Genomic DNA, 16,826 nt, shown 5'->3' on the forward strand with positions numbered 1-16,826 from the left:
CATGTCCACAGACGTTGGCACCTTGGAACATGTGCAACTTGAAAGACATCATGGCAGAGAAAAAACAGATCATCCAATGGCTGCAGCTGTAGTTCAGAGCATGCCATCTTCACTTTGGGCTGAGGGCCCCATGGACGTGGGACTCATTCAGTGTTCTCCCGTCACTTTCCAGCTTAACACTGACTGACCCATTTAGAAATCCCAGTACCCTCACAAACCAGCAGCTGAAAGTGGAATTTCTGACTCCATAGAAGGGCTGTGGAACGCTGGGGTGCTGGAACCAGCTGACGGCTCTTCTTGGAACACACCCATCTTACCAGTAGAAAAGAAGGGCACTAGGAAATGGAGAATGGCCCATGACTTGAGAGCTGTAAATGCAGCACTTTCCACTCCTACTGTTCCAGTGCCCAATCCTTATGTTGCTCTTACCAATCTAAACCCCAAACATGCATGGTTCACCTGCATCGGTCTGGCCAACGCTTTCTTCTGCCTGCCTCTAGCTGAGGAGTGCAGAGATATTTTTGCATTCACATATAAGTCAAACAGGTACCGCTACACTCGTTTGCCGCAGGGTTTTGCTCTGTCACCAGGAATATTTAAATTAGGTCCTTAAGGAATCCCTCCAAGACTGTCCCCTTCCACCGAACACCACATTGATTCAATATGTGGATGACATTCTTTTGGCGACACCAACTGTTTCTGAATGCTTGGAGGTCACGGCTGTGGTGCTCTCACACCTAGCTAAAGCTGGGTACAAGGTCAGCAAAGCCAAACTACAAATTTGCCGGAAACAGGTGGATTTCTTGGGCAGGGTGATCTCTCAGCCCGGGACAGGAATGTCCCCTTCACATCAATCTGCTGTCCTTTCTCATCCAAAACCGGTGCGGGTGAAGGACATGCTTTCCTTCTTGGGACTCACCGGATACAGCAGGTCATTTATTCCAGGATACACTGACCTAACTGCCCCACTCCGCGACTTAGTGAGGAAACAGGGCATGCGCCATTTGACAGCGCCTCTAGAATGGACAACAGAAGCAGAGGAAGCATTTATTGCTCTTAAAACCAGCCTTTACCAAGCTGCTCACTTGGCACATCCAGACTACACATTGCCCTTTCACTTGGATGTTTCTGTAACAGCACACACCGCGAACGGAGTGCTGTTCCAGAAAAAAGGGGGAGTAAGAACAGTGCTAATGTATATTAGCGTGATGCTTGACAACATGGAACAAAGACACCATGAATGTACCAGACATGCAGCAGGGTTGGCAAAAATCATCCAAAAAACAGCCCACGTAGTGATGGAACATCCACTACACATTTTAACATCACATGGAGTAGTGGCATTTGCCAATTCCAAAACTTTCACACTCTCACCATTGAGACAACAGAGATTGAGTAAGGTGCTGGAGGCGCCAAACATCATCTACAGCCATGAAGGGATCAACATGGCAGACAGAATGACAGAAGGAGAGCCCCATGTATGCACCGAAAAAGTTGAGGTAAGTGAGAAAATCAGACCAGACCTACAAGGAGAACCACTGAAAGAAGCAAGAAACCTGTACACAGATGGCTGTTGTTTTAGACATGACACAGAGGGTCTGAAAGCAGCCTATGCGGTTGTGGAAGACACAGGAACGAACTTTGTGACTCTTAAGGCAGAAGGGCTGACAGACACCCAATCAGCACAGAGAGCAGAGGTGCTAGCAGTAATAGCAGCCCTAGAACTAGGGGAAGGACAAAAAGTGAACATCTACACAGACTCAGCTTTGTCACGGGAGCAGCGCATGTGGAACTGAAGCAGTAGATGAGAACAGGGTTTAGAACAGCAGGACAGGAACCCATTAAACATGAGCCAGAAATGAGAAGATTAGATGAGGCCCTACTACTTCCCCAAGACGTAGCGGTCATAAAATGCAAAGGACATGATAACAGCTACACTAGGGTGGCTCAAGGAAATCAAGCTGCAGACTTAGCAGCCAAAACCAAAGCTGGATATCTGCCCATACACATCTTGATGAACTCTGAAGTTGAATGGACACCAGTACCGACTCTGGAGGAGGTGAGTAGACTGCAAAAGGGGGCCTCACCGCAAGAGAAATCAGTCTGGAAGGCAAGAGGAGGAAGAAAAGACCAGGATGAACTATGGAGAAGTCCAGACGGACATCCCATCCTACCCCCAGGGTTGACCACAGCAGCGCTGGAAGAAGCACATGGACCGGGACATGCAGGAACTGCACAAATGATGAAGAGTCTTGAGCACTGGTGGCATCCATACCTGAAACAGACGGTAGGTCATTGGATAAGCTCGTGTAGCACCTGCCAACAATTCAATGTGAGACCCACTCTGAAGCCTGCACCAGGTAAGTTCCCTGTGGACCCGGTAGCAGGTAAGGAAATCATCATAGACTACACAGACATGACTGAGAGAGTGAATGGGTTCAGATATCTTTTGGTGTGTGTGGATGCGTTCACCGGTTGGCCACAGGCCTGGCCAGCAAAAAAGGAAGACAGCAAAACAGTGGTGAAGTGTCTGATTAATCACTACATCCCCAGGCACGGTTTTCCTGTGAAATTCAGGTCAGATAACGGCACACACTTCAAAAATGAAGAACTTAGAGAGGTTGAAAAGTTCCTGGGACTGAGACATTCCTTTGGAAAAGTGTACCACCCCCAATCTCAAGGGAAGGTGGAAAGGATGAACCAGACAATCAAAACTAAATTGGCTAAGATCTGTGCACAGACTAAAATGAATTGGGTCACAGCATTACCTTTAGCCTTGATGTCAGTAAAAAGCTCTGTGAATCAGAGGCATGGTCTGACCCCTCACGAACTGCAGACAGGCAGACAATTTCCAGGTCCTCAAACCAGACTACCTTTTCTAAATGAATGTGAAGGTTCTATGTCTCATCGTGATTATTACAGATCTCTCCACAGTTTGGTTGCAGCATTCTCAAAACAGGTTCCAGAGAAACCAACCGAGGGACCCCGGCCAACCACGTCCGACACTGAGTGGGTCCTGCTGAAGGTGATCAAAAGGAAGTGGTCAGAACCCAGGTGGACCGGTCCATTCCAGGTCACAGAAAGAACCTCACATGCGGTGAGACTCAAAGGTAAAGGCGACACCTGGTACCACTGGAGTCAGTGTACAGTGACAGACGCTCCGCAGAGATCCCTCGCTGAGGTCCAGGAAAACCTGAGAGAGAACACGACAACAGAAGAGCCACCTCCTCACCCTACAGAAGGGGCAGAATAATCCCCTAGGGGTGAGGAGAAGTCATCATACCCATAGGTTAGTCTACACCTTGGGTTCAACAATCTGCAAAAGTATTCATACCCACATAGGGGCAGCATAATCCCCTGGTATGAATCCCAGGCTCCAGGTCAGTCTACACCTGAGAGTTGAAGAACAGGACAGCCTACAGCAGAAGAGGCGGAAGTGATTGAGCTTCCCTCTCACAGGGTGGTTGTAGATGCTCTCCCACCCAGAACAGAATTGAACTAAAAAAAAAAAGAATTTTCTATTTTTCTATTTACAGGTTTGTTCGCTCATTGTATATTCCAGGACTTGTAGTAAGTACTTTGATGAAAGTATGAGCCAAAAGGCAAAAACCCTACCCCATATGGGTTGGATTTTAGTAGGTTCATGCATTATTTCCTTTTTTATTGTTACATTGATTTTAAAAAATAACTTGTGGGGCATTTTAGGGTGAAGTCTTATTAAAGACTTCAAAAGGGGGAAATTGTTGGAAAATATTCATGCTATGCTTATAGGATCTGTATTGCCATGCTCAAGTATGTTTAATAATGTGTGAAATAAAATGTATTGTGTAACTTAGAGGCCGGCTAACAGGCTTCTCTGTGTATATGTCTGCAAGATTTCTGCCTCACAACAGAAAGATATTTCTGTATGTAAGATTTCTGCCTTGCAACAAGAAGATATTTGTGTACATGTGTGTAGATAAAGGTCAAAAGTGGAAAAACAGGAAGTGCTGAAAAGGCAGCTGAATGTCAGAGTGCCAGACAGCTCCGGATGGGAAATCAGACATACAATTGTATGTTTTTTCTTTGTAATGTACACACCTTGCTTTTGAATAAAAACTGCTGTTCTGGGAGTAGTATTCAGAAGTTTCAGAAGTATTCGGATGAGCTTCTCCCTGTACAGGCATCTAAAAGCTGCGCAGCCTCCGTGTTCTTTTTATTACTTTGTTTTTATTAGTAACAGTATAGGATGCCTTAGCTTTACCAAACAAACGAGCACGCAGGAGTTTAGGGAATAACTCCATCACCGGCCACCCTATGGAAGAAGCTCATTTCAGCCACTTGTATCCGGAATCTCGTTCTTTCGGTCATGACCCAAAGTTCATGGCCACAGGTGAGCGTAGGAACGCAGACCGACCGGTATACCGAGAGCTTCGCTTTTCGGCTCAGCTCTCTCTTCACCACAACGGGCTGGCACAGCGTCCTAATACTGCAGCAGCTGCACCGATCCATCTGTCAATCTCCCACTCCATTCTCCCCTCACTTGTGAACAAGACCCCAAGAAATTGTATGGTCAAATATGAAATCTCAAACTTTCATGGACAATGCACGCTCAGTCTGCGCTGCTTACAGTACATGCACAGTATGCCCAATTTTGTGTGTCAAAATAAGGTTAGGTCTTTTCATGTGATCCATGCGACAATTATTAAATGCTCAGTGAAAGCAATAAAAAGTAAGATAAGTATATTCTCACATTCTGGGACTAAAAGACTGCAGAGGCCTGTATGGAGTCATATATTACCTGTCTTATGTTTTGCATTAGTATAAACTACAAGTGTAACCAAAGAAATGATGTATGATGATTTTCTATTTTCTACAAGTATTACATGAAATGAGTGATTTAAAGTTAAAAGAAATATAATTGAAATTTGATTGAGAACTGATGATTAAAATAAAAAAATTAAGGTTTAGAGATTCTTAATTAGCTATATATGAAAGAGATATAAGTTAATCAGTTATGATGAATGAATAAAAAGAATGAAGTAATGTTTTAAACTTTAAATGAAGTAAAGAGTGTAACTAAAAGTTTGAGTAGCACCGATGTAAGAATTAAAGCCTCTGTTTAAGAGGAACTGTAGTGTTGAGTGAAACAGGAATGGAGCAGATGTTCAGGAATTGGGGAAGTGAGAGCTGTTACTTACAGTACAAGGATGATGACTGAGGCAAGGGTGGAGGTCAGAGGAGAGGTCAACAGACAGCTCAGGACTGTCTCAGGACAGCTCCTTCCATTCTGAACGGAGGTGGAAAACATCGATCAGAAGCACTGTTGGCTTCTGGGTCGTGTAGTTCGTTTGACTCGCATTATAGTATATGCTTCTTGGAAAAAAAATATACAATGGCGGCGTCGATCCAAGTTTTTTTTTTCTTAAAGTTTATAACAAAGTCTCAGTTTTACATTTCAAAGACCTAGATCCTGGTTTATTTTCCCTCCTATTGGTTAGCTCCCGCTCCCGTCTGCTCCCGTTCATGTTTTATCCTCTACCGTCCCAATCACGTGATCTTTACTAATGCTGTCTCCCATCCCGCGGGATTCCCATGTCAGCCTCTAATGTGAAGCACACGACTCGGGAAATTCCAGAGAAAAGATCACCTTATGTCATAGGTGACCAATGGGACAGCCGTGGCAACAACCACAGATTAATAAGCACAAAGAGCTTGGTGGAAATGCTCCATAAAATGGGCAAGAATAGAGCAACTAGTTGGTTGTTTCCTCGCAGAAGACCAGCGAACAAGATCGGACCGAGAAAGACGCCACAGATGAATCAGAAGACCAGAGACACAGCCCAGCTGATCAACTGCATTAAAAAGAGGATCAACCTGTGTGCCCTGAAAGGACTGTGCCTTGAAATTGAGAATCTGATTTCATCAATTACCTTTTTACCCAGACAACTTAAGTGAACTTGATCGGTGAACAACTGATTTCTCTAAGTTTCAGGCTTCTGGAAGTCCTGAATTAACCCCAGTCAGACCTTTAGGGTTTCCTTCAACTTTTTCAGCCTCTGGAAGCTACTGCCTTCTGAGACATATAACAACAAAGTTCCCGTTTTGCCATTGAAACTTGGAGCATCAGTTCCTGTCCACTTTGAGGAAGAAAACAGGATTAAGTCGCCTTTCTTTCAAGAAATTGCTCGTTGTTTCCCAAAGAAACATCCCCATCGGGTGCATGGATAAGCCTCAGTCTTCAAAGCCTCTCCAAACTCACTAGTTTCAGCATCAGGGAAAGACAGGTGGGGTTCATTGATCCATTTCTATTATTGATGTAATTAGGTGTTGTTGAATTTAAGCTGTTATTGACCCCTGCAAAAGCTTTACTAATTAAAGAAAGCCTATAAAATTCTAGACAAATTGTGGACAGTCAATTATTAGAGTCACCTTATTTTTGGTTTTTCATTGGTGGTAAAAAGTCTTGTTACCTGGTTCTGACAGATTTTAGGAGGTTTTTATAGGTTGCCTTTAGCCAAACTTGTGCCGAGTCACTAAAATTAACCCAACCAATATACCAAGAGCCAGTTGTAATATTAGGGAATGAGCAGCTGTTAACAGAAGTGACTGTCGAGGAGTGGATGACTGCTCTGTGCTACTCAGTTGTCCAGACCACCAGTTGAAGAAGGGCGAAACTTCTGGATATAGCCTGTAAAGAGGTAAGGCATGTAATTTCCCAACACCAGCTTAAACAGATCTTTCAGTAAATCTGCTTAGCAAGACCTTTCAGGTTTAGGGAAGTCCGGACCCGTTGGATGGAGAGCTGGATTGAGCAATCCCTTCAGAAATAAGGAAGTAGGAGGGAGGGGTTAACTCATCGGACAACAAAAGGTGGCGCCCAAACAGGGACCCTGGCAAGAGATAAAGGGGCCCCAGAAGAAGGGAGCTCAGCAGAAGGACGTCTCTGCCTGAGCACCCTGGACCGAGTAAGGTTGTCTGTGACTGATAAGGCCATCAGTCACAACCCTCGCAGTAACTGCAAAGTGTGCAGGTGAGGACAGGGCTTTATTTAGGGTAGACTGACCAGACACAGACAGTAAAGCTAGTAGCCAAATAGTCTAAACCCATCTCGACTCGTGGGTACCTCGAGAGGCTTTGGAGACGGACAACTCGAGACAACAAAGACATAGTGATGGACAAAGAAATTGAAAACCAGGATCTGATGGAGCGGGGAGCTGAATGACCACTCCCGTCAACAGAACAACCAAAATCAACCCGATCAGAGCTACACCGCATCCCTACTGAGATGCTGCTAGGTGGGGACGGATATTCAACATGGACTTCATCAGTAAAGAAAATGTTCCTCAATTTCAACCAAGAACAATCAGAAGAAACACTAGCTAACAAACCACCTCCAAAAAGATAACATATACTACTGTTCAGAAATAAAGCATGAATCCAGACAGGTCGTGATACCATGGCCTAAGGCAGTCCAGAATATGGAGGACATTAGTCGATGGTTACGTTGGTGGACAGGGTTCCTTGAACTGTGGGGACTAGGGAAACTGGTCTCATTGCACTGCCCACCCGAAAAACATGACCCGATTGTCAAGATGGTTGCCAATGAGTCTGGACTGAACGGGTGCCTCACTAACCTCACTACCAGGGCCACTGCAAGGTTGAAATATTATGAACTAGAGACCAGCAAAATGACCCAGTTCAAAGAACAGATGCAAGCCATCCAAGATGACGACAGAGAGAGTTTACTTGAAGAGTACAGTGAGGATGGCAGACCGGAGCAAAAACCAGACCACCAAGCTGACTCAAACATACCAACTTATGACTTAACAGAAGATACAGAGAGTGATGAAGAGGGCAACAAATCAGAACAAGAACAAGACCAAAGAGAAGATGAACCCAGCCAGGGACCAATTATCACCCCCTACATCATAAGGCAAAAGGGTAACATCCTTCAATGGATTACCCAGACCAGACAAGAACTGCAGGAGACTACCAGACAGGGAGCCCTCTTGTCAGCAGCTCTAGAGCGACATAGGAGAACCCTCAAACGTATGACCAACACCCCAAGCCACAAGGAGCAAGACCCTGCAAAAAGTAAACTAAGAGAAGGGACCAATAACCAACACAAAATGACAAGAAGGATGGATGTTGAAGAAGAGGGCCAAGAAAGGTTAGTCAAAAGTCAAAGAGAGTCACAATGAGGAGAGTCCTAGACCTGATGCCACTAGATGCAAGACGAATTTCCCTGCAAAAAAGGACTCGACTCTACCAGGTCATCGGAGACCCCTGGGACATAGAGGGAGATGGACTGTTAGTTTTCACGAATGACAACTTCAAAATCCACAAAACTAAGTTCAGGAAAAAGTTAAGGGCCCAGGTAGGGATAGATTACAAGAAAGATGTACGAGAACTGAGAAGAAAAGTGAGCCAGAACAAAGCAAGTAAGGTGCATCTGACTAGTGGCGTCGACCTCTCCTATTATGCAGTCATCCACTCTCCCATTGCCGCTTACCACAATGGAGAAAACTTAAAAGATTACCGAGAGGAAATATGGGTGACCTTGGAAGAAGGACGGAATGCTGCCATCAACCATGCCTGAGAAGGGTGACAATATGCTTAGATGGACTGAAATCACACAACCTGCCATGAGAGTCAGCAGAAAAAGTGGCCGTCGCAACAGCTCCACCCAACCCCCCTAACAGACCGCTGACTCAGAGAAGAGAAGAACCACAAAGGAGATTTTACAGACCACCAGCATCACAAGGCCCACAAAAGAAAAGCACCTTTTTCTTCCTAGAGAAGAGTACGACAAACCACCAGAAGGCTCATACCCGAGAAAGGGCTCATTGGCGTGGAAACGATGAGGTGGATCGCTATGTTCAACAGAGAAAAGTTGTTTTTGTCGGGATTGAGAAGTTGTACAGAACGCCACAAGGATGGGCCGTCCTTGAAGAGTACGTGGATGAGGTGGTACGGAGCGTGGATGAGACCTTAGGACATGCAGGCGTGCTACCTGTAAGGAATTGGAAGAGCAGGAGCTCTGGATCCCTATGAAACACATCCGGCGCGTAGTACGGGACTCTGAAGTATGTGGTCAATACAACACAGGACGCCCGATTCTGTGGGAGCCTTTACTGTGTGAAACATGGAATAATCTTGCAGATAATCATGTGCTGCACCGGCTGCACGGTGGTGCAGTTGGTAGCACTGTTGCCTTGCAGCAAGAAGGTCCTGGGTTCGATTCCCAACCAGGGGTCTTTCTGCATGGAGTTTGCATGTTCTCCCCGTGCATGCGTGGGTTCTCACCGGGTACTCCGGCTTCCTCCCACAGTCCAAAGACATGCCTGTTAGGTTAATTGGTCACTCTAAATTGTCCTTAGGTGTATGAATGAGTGTGTGCATGGTTGTTTGTGTGTTGCCCTGTGATGGACTGGTGACGTGTCCAGGGTGTACCCTGCCTCTCGCCCATAGACTGCTGGAGATAGGCACCAGCTCCCCCGTGACCCACTATGGAATAAGCGGTAGAAAATGACTGACTGACTAATCATGTGCTGTGGGAATGAAAAGATGGGTAGAAATTTGTTATGTTCCACGGGAGTACACCATCTGTGTACAGTGGTGGTCAGTGTAACTACATATTCTGCATATATTTGGTAGCTTGAAGCTTTTTGGCACTACAGCAGAAGCTTCTGCTGATGGTAGAACAAGTTGTGCTGAAGAACCTCAATTAGGGTGTCAGCTAACTTTAGCCAAGTTTACCTGTAGCTAAACTAAAGAGGTATCATTCTGGCCCAGTAACCTGTAATCTGATGTTTGCCTCACAGAAATAAACAGAGGGTAAAATAAGTCTTGGAAATTCAATTCAATTCAAAAATACTTTATTAATCCCAAAGGGAAATTAAATGTTGTTATAGCTCATATTATGAAAGTTTCCTCAAAGAGCCGTTGTAGATGCTGATGGCTGTGGGCAGGAAGGATCTCCTGTAGAGCTCCGTCTTACAGCAGATCTGAAGAAGCCTCTGACTGAAGACACTATGTTGTTGTAGGACAGTCTCATGAAGAGGATGCTCAGGGTTCTCCATAATGTTCTTCATTTTATGAAGAATCCCTCTTTCCACAATGATCTCCAGAGGTTCCAGAGGAGTCCCCAGAACAGAACCAGCCTTCTTTATCAGCTTGTTGAGCTATTTTATGTCCCTGGCTCTGATGCTGCTTCCCCAGCAGATGATGGCAGAAGAGATCACACTCTCCACAACAGACTTATAGAAGATATGCAGCATCTTGCTGCAAACACCAAAGGACCTAAGCTTCCTCAAGAAGTACAGTCTGCTCTATCCCTTCTTGTAGATGGCTTCACAGTTGCATCTCCACTCTAGTTGTCCAGGTGAACACCGAGGTATTTATACTCCTCCACCACCTCCACTTCTTCTCCCATGCCAATGCCGCCAACCTTGCAACTATTTCCACTTTCAAAGAATGATGATGTCTATAATTTTCATCGTAGATGCACTTCAACTATACGAGACAGAATCTATAAAAAACTCCAGAAAATTACTTTGAAAAATTTTTAAATAATTAATTTGCAGTGCTGGTAGCACTGTTGCCTTGCAGCAAGAAGGTCCTGGGTTCGACCCCCTGCTGGGGGTCTTTCTGCATGGAGTTTGCATGTTCTCCCCATGCATGCGTGGGTTCTCACCGGCTTACTCCACCTTATTCCAACAGTCAAAACATGACTGTTAGTGTGGAAGCTTAAAGCTTTGTTAGATTAAAAGTGTTGTTATTGTTTTTGCCATTATAAGATGAATTCTGTGAATTCTTTGTTCTGTGCATAAGGAAATAGGCTTGTCTGGGAACGGATTACATTAGAGAAAAGTTCTTGGCGTGAGAAATAATTGATAGGCTTGTTATTGCAGTTCAGCCAGGAAATCTCATGACTCCAGCCAAGAACTTTGACATCAATTCAGCAGTTCAGTTTAGCTCAGGAATAAGGAGTTGACCAAATGATGAGAATGTTATAGTGTTTCAGCTGGTAAAGTTGTGATACCCCTAACTGCTGCCTGGTCACTCTGACATTAGGGTTTTGCATCCAGATAAGTGATGAAATTATTATTGTAAACTGAGCTTAAAAGTTCCACTTTGCTGATTCGCCCTTAACTTCTTCCTCTGCGTGCTTGTTGTGTTCCCTACATGGCTCGTGGTAAACAGTGACCTTAAACAGACCATTCATGCTAAGAAACTCTCAAATGTTGCTAAAATAAAACAATTCTGCAAAGGAAAATGGACCAACATTTCTCCACAGTGATCTAAAAGACACATGACTAGTTCTTGCCATCCAGCAAATGCTGGATGGCAAGCGTTGCTGCAGAGGGATACACAGTTATTAGATTTAGTGGGCAATTACTTTACCATAAGTTTTTTTCCTTAATAAAGGAACTACAGGGGTTGGACAATGAAACTGAAACACCTGGTTTTAGACCATAATAATTTATTAGTATGGTGTAGGGCCTCCTTTTGCAGCCAATACAGCATCAATTCGTCTTGGGAATGACACATACAAGTCCTGCACAGTGGTCAGAGGGATTTTAAGCCATTCGTCTTGCAGGATAGTGGCCAGGTCACTACGTGATACTGGTGGAGGAAAACGTTTCCCGACACGCTTCTCCAAAACACCCCAAAGTGGCTCAATAATATTTAGATCTGGTGACTGTGCAGGCCATGGGAGATGTTCAACTTCACTTTCATGTTTATCAAACCAGTCTTTCACCAGTCTTGCTGTGTGTATTGGTGCATTGTCATCCTGATACACGGCACCGCCATTAGTATACAATGTTTGAACCATTGGATGCACATGGTCCTCAAGAATGGTTCGGTAGTCCTTGGCAGTGACGTGCCCATCTAGCACAAGTATTGGGCCAAGGGGTTTGGCTATAGCAGCCCGGCCGTGTATATTGACCCTGTAGAGCTCCCGACGGACAGTTCTGGTGGAAACAGGAGAGTTGAGGTGCACATTTAATTCTGCCGTGATTTGGGCAGCCGTGGTTTTATGTTTTTTGGATACAAACTAGGTTAGCACCCGAACATCCCTTTCAGACAGCTTCCTCTTGCGTGCACAGTTAATCTTGTTGGATGTGGTTCGTCCTTCTTGGTGGTATGCTGACATTACCCTGGATACCGTGGCTCTTGATACATCACAAAGACTTGCTGTCTTGGTCACAGATGCGCCAGCAAGACGTGCACCAACAATTTGTCCTCTTTTGAACTCTGGTATGTCAGCCATAATGTTGTGTGCATTTCAATATTTTGAGCAAAACTGTGCTCTTACCCTGCTAATTGAACCTTCACACTCTGCTCTTACTGGTGCAATGTGCAATCAATGAAGACTGGCTACCAGGCTGGTCCAATTTAGCCATGAAACCTCCCACACTAAAATGACACGTTTTATTGCCCAACCCCTGTATATACACACTGCTCAAAAGATTAAGGGAACATTTAAACAACACAATATAACTCCAAGTGAATCAAACTTCTGTCCAGGAGACGTGGAGGAGGCCATAGGAGGGCAACAACCCAGCAGCAGGACCGCTACCTCCGCCTTTGTGCAAGGAGGAACAGGAGGAGCACTGCCAGAGCCCTGAAAAATGACCTCCAGCAGGCCACAAATGTGCATGTGTCTGCACAAACGGTTAGAAACCGACTCCATGAGGATGGCATGAGGGCCCGACGTCCACAAATGGGGGTTGTGCTCACAGCCCAACACCGTGCAAGACGCTTGGCATTGACTTTTTCAAAAGAGATTGCATATATGTTTCTCCCTGGTCTTAAAGAGTCATAAAAAGTCTTAAGATTTTGTAATCTCTAAAGGCTGTACATTTTTACATCATATCTCTTACATGTCATTTAGTTACAGTACAGACCAAAGGTTTGGACACACCTTCTCATTCAAAGAGTTGTCTTTATTTTCATGACTATGAATATTGTAGTTTCACACTGAAGGCATCAAAACTATGAATTAACACATGTGGAATTATATACTGAACAAAAAAGTGCGAAACAACTGAAAATATGTCTTATATTCTAGGTTCTTCAGAGTAGCCACCTTTTGCTTTCATTACTGCTACGCACACTCTTGGCATTCATAGTCAGGAAAAGGAAAGCAAAAGGAAAGAGGGAAAACCAAAAGAAGTATGTTAATCACTGGATGGATATTTATGAAAGTTAGAAAGATAGGAGTTATTGAAACTGGACAGAAACTGACTGCAAAGAATGTTGTTATTGTACCTCCAAGCCACAGCGGCTGAGTTTTTAGCTCCAGTAAAATGATGGTGGTTCTCACCCCTGAGCTTAATAAACTGGCCCATCTGCTCCTTTGTCCCTAAACAACAAAAACAAAAAAACAAAAAAAAAAAACCATCTTGCTTAATATCAGTGTAAAAAAAGTCATTTTTAATTTTACATTTGTCTTAATTTGCAGAAAATATTAAAATATTTCTATGCAAATGCCTAAAACAAGTCCTTTCAAACTTTTCACTTCTTTACTGAGATTTGCTTGCATTTGAAAGTGTATTTCTCTTCAGCTGTACCTGGAATCACGAATTATAATGCTAGCTGAATTATAAATATACTTTTAAAAACACATATAGCACATTTCTTCATCAAAAATGAATATTTAAAAGCTTATTTATTCTCAATCACACTCTCCAGCGATACGGTAGGATTACATAAAATCGTCCATTTATTCAGGTTAACTTTAATATCACCTGTAATGTCAAATGGACTTACATGAAAAAATGACACAATACATTAAAATAATACTAACATAAACTGTTAGAAATCACTTGTGTTCACTGTGATGACTGGCAGCAGGAACACGGTGACGTTAGTCCAGTCAGATCTCTACCGGGTCTAGCTCGCCTCACCGCCGGTAGGGCTGACGAAGCAAGCCGGCAGTTACTACGGTGGGAGCGGAAAACTCCGAACACGATGGAACACGTTTGAAATTAAGCGATGTCTTGATAAATGAAGCAGATTTTTCACGTCTACAGTTATATTCCTGCACTAAAAACATTGTAAAAGTTCATTTGTGTCACAGAAAGTGTAATTTTTCACAGTTTACTCACAGCTTTTGCCACTGTGGTCCGCCATGGCTTCCCCTGTTTGACCAAACCACTTCGACCCGCAATGAATCATGGGAAAAGATGGACCGCGAAGGATACTCACAACGCATCCTTCAAATCAGGCAAAAGAAGGACACATTTGTCGGCTACATTTGACAGACCTTACGCGTCGCTCTGTGACGTAATCAGCCCACAAGTACGCACTTGGAAGGATCCAGCCCCTGAATTGAGACACACCCTCGGCCTGCACATGGATCCTCCTCCTTCCTGTATATTGACCAATAGGAGAGGAGCTGGAGAGAAGAAGGCAGCCCTCCTCATTTGCATAATGAAGCAGAAATGCATACGGTAAAGGAAAAAGAGTGACGAGGAAATGTCAAAAGAAAAAAGGCATGTGTAAGGAAAAGGAAAAACAAAATATATATATTTCTGCTTTTATTTTTTATTTTGTCAGGATCGGTCCTCCATAGTTAACATCTCACAAACTTGGCCATTGAAGTTCATTTTGATTCCGACAGAAAAAGTTGATAGGTTTTATTAGGCAAAATGTAAAAATTTTTTACCATTAACTCTGAAATATGTGAATAATTATTACTATTTATAGTTTTGGCTGTAAATAAAGTAGCCTACAGCACAACACTTCCGTCTGCAAAACACACATTAAGAAAAAAAAAAACTAATACAGAAGTACAAAACAATTTCGATTCTTTTTTTAGATTTGCAGAATCATGGAATTGTGTTTGTGGCTATTAAATAAAAGCTTGATCTGTAACAGAACCCTGCACTAGGAGCTATATTTCAAGTGTCAGTAAGCCGTGAAGGTTCAAAGCAGACATCCTCAGCCCTCCATTTACCTGCTTGACAGTTGCAAACGTGGTTTCGGGGCTCTCCTCCTCGGGGAAGCTTTCGGCGGGTGGGGTTTGTCTCTCTTCGTTGGCTTACAGCTCTGGTCCAGTCGCTCCACCAGCTCTACCTCAGCTGGAGGACACGCCACGGTAAATCCGAAACACACGAGTGGGCACGCACGGATGGGCGTTTCGGGTACGGCCGCAAGCCGTCCCTGTGTCTCCGGGCCGAAGTTCTAATCGGTTCTGAGCTGGGCCGGGCCGGACCATCCGGTCGGCCAGAGATGGAGCCTGACTAGATAAAAGGGAGGCACATCCGCGTTCTACTGGGACTCGCCTCCTACAGTAATACAAAGAGGCAGTGCAGGAGGAGGAGTAAATCCACACATTTCTGTGTGATCCAACCAAACATTGCTTTCTTTTTCAATATTGTGTAAAATGCAGTATGATGTAACAAAGACTCGTGTTTTTTCTGTAATCAAAATATTTATTTATTATTTATTTGGAATTTATATGAAATCCTAGCTTGTACAGGTCCTTCTCAAAAAATTAGCATATTGTGATAAAGTTCATTATTTTCTATAATGTAATGATGAAAATTTAACATTCATATATTTTAGATTCATTGCACACTAACTGAAATATTTCAGGTCTTTTATTGTCTTAATACGGATGATTTTGGCATACAGCTCATGAAAACCCAAAATTCCTATCTCACAAAATTAGCATATTTCATCCGACCAATAAAAGAAAAGTGTTTTTAATACAAAAAACGTCAACCTTCAAATAATCATGTACAGTTATGCACTCAATACTTGGTCGGGAATCCTTTTGCAGAAATGACTGCTTCAATGCGGCGTGGCATGAAGACAATCAGCCTGTGGCACTGCTGAGGTCTTATGGAGGCCCAGGATGCTTCGATAGCGGCCTTTAGCTCATCCAGAGTGTTGGGTCTTGAGTCTCTCAACGTTCTCTTCACAATATCCCACAGATTCTCTATGGGGTTCAGGTCAGGAGAGTTGGCAGGCCAATTGAGCACAGTGATACCATGGTCAGTAAACCATTTACCAGTGGTTTTGGCACTGTGAGCAGGTGCCAGGTTGTGCTGAAAAATGAAATCTTCATCTCCATAAAGCTTTTCAGCAGATGGAAGCATGAAGTGCTCCAAAATTTCCTGATAGCTAGCTGCATTGACCCTGCCCTTGATAAAACACAGTGGACCAACACCAGCAGCTGACACGGCACCCCAGACCATCACTGACTGTGGGTACTTGACACTGGACTTCTGGCATTTTGGCATTTCCTTCTCCCCAGTCTTCCTCCAGACTCTGGCACCTTGATTTCCGAATGACATGCAGAATTTGCTTTCATCCGAAAAAAGTACTTTGGACCACTGAGCAACAGTCCAGTGCTGCTTCTCTGTAGCCCAGGACTGGGGAATGCGGCACCTGTAGCCCATTTCCTGCACACGCCTGTGCACGGTGGCTCTGGATGTTTCTACTCCAGACTCAGTCCACTGCTTCCGCAGGTTCCCCAAGGTCTGGAATCGGCCCTTCTCCACAATCTTCCTCAGGGTCCGGTCACCTCTTCTCGTTGTGCAGCGTTTTCTGCCACACTTTTTCCTTCCCACAGACTTCCCACTGAGGTGCCTTGATACAGCACTCTGGGACCAGCCTATTTGTTCAGAAATTTCTTTCTGTGTCTTACCCTCTTGCTTGAGGGTGTCAATAGTGGCCTTCTGGACAGCAGTCAGGTCGGCAGTCTTATCCATGATTGGGGTTTTGAGTGATGAACCAGGCTGGGAGTTTTAAAGGCCTCAGGAATCTTTTGCAGGTGTTTAGAGTTAACTCGTTGATTCAGATGATTAGGTTCATAGCTCGTTTAG

The 16,826-nt window shown here is 44.1% G+C and overlaps 1 protein-coding gene across 4 annotated transcripts in view; it reads right to left on the bottom strand.

Annotated features, from left to right (window-relative positions):
- dok4 (docking protein 4) overlaps positions 1–15,300 on the bottom strand; it is a 132,088-nt gene extending 116,788 nt beyond the window's left edge. For 3 of the 4 annotated variants that reach the window (XR_007037830.1, XM_047362269.1, XM_047362268.1), the window contains exon 1: positions 14,951–15,298. The gene's annotated coding sequence lies outside the window, so the exon portion shown is untranslated. Of the gene's footprint in view, positions 1–14,950 lie in introns of all 4 variants that reach the window. The other variant, XM_047362271.1, reaches the window with a different exon arrangement.
- Positions 15,301–16,826: the final 1,526 nt, after the last annotated feature.

Source organism: Girardinichthys multiradiatus, chromosome 4, assembly GCF_021462225.1.
Source record: "Girardinichthys multiradiatus isolate DD_20200921_A chromosome 4, DD_fGirMul_XY1, whole genome shotgun sequence".
Classification (NCBI taxonomy): Eukaryota; Metazoa; Chordata; class Actinopteri; order Cyprinodontiformes; family Goodeidae; genus Girardinichthys; species Girardinichthys multiradiatus.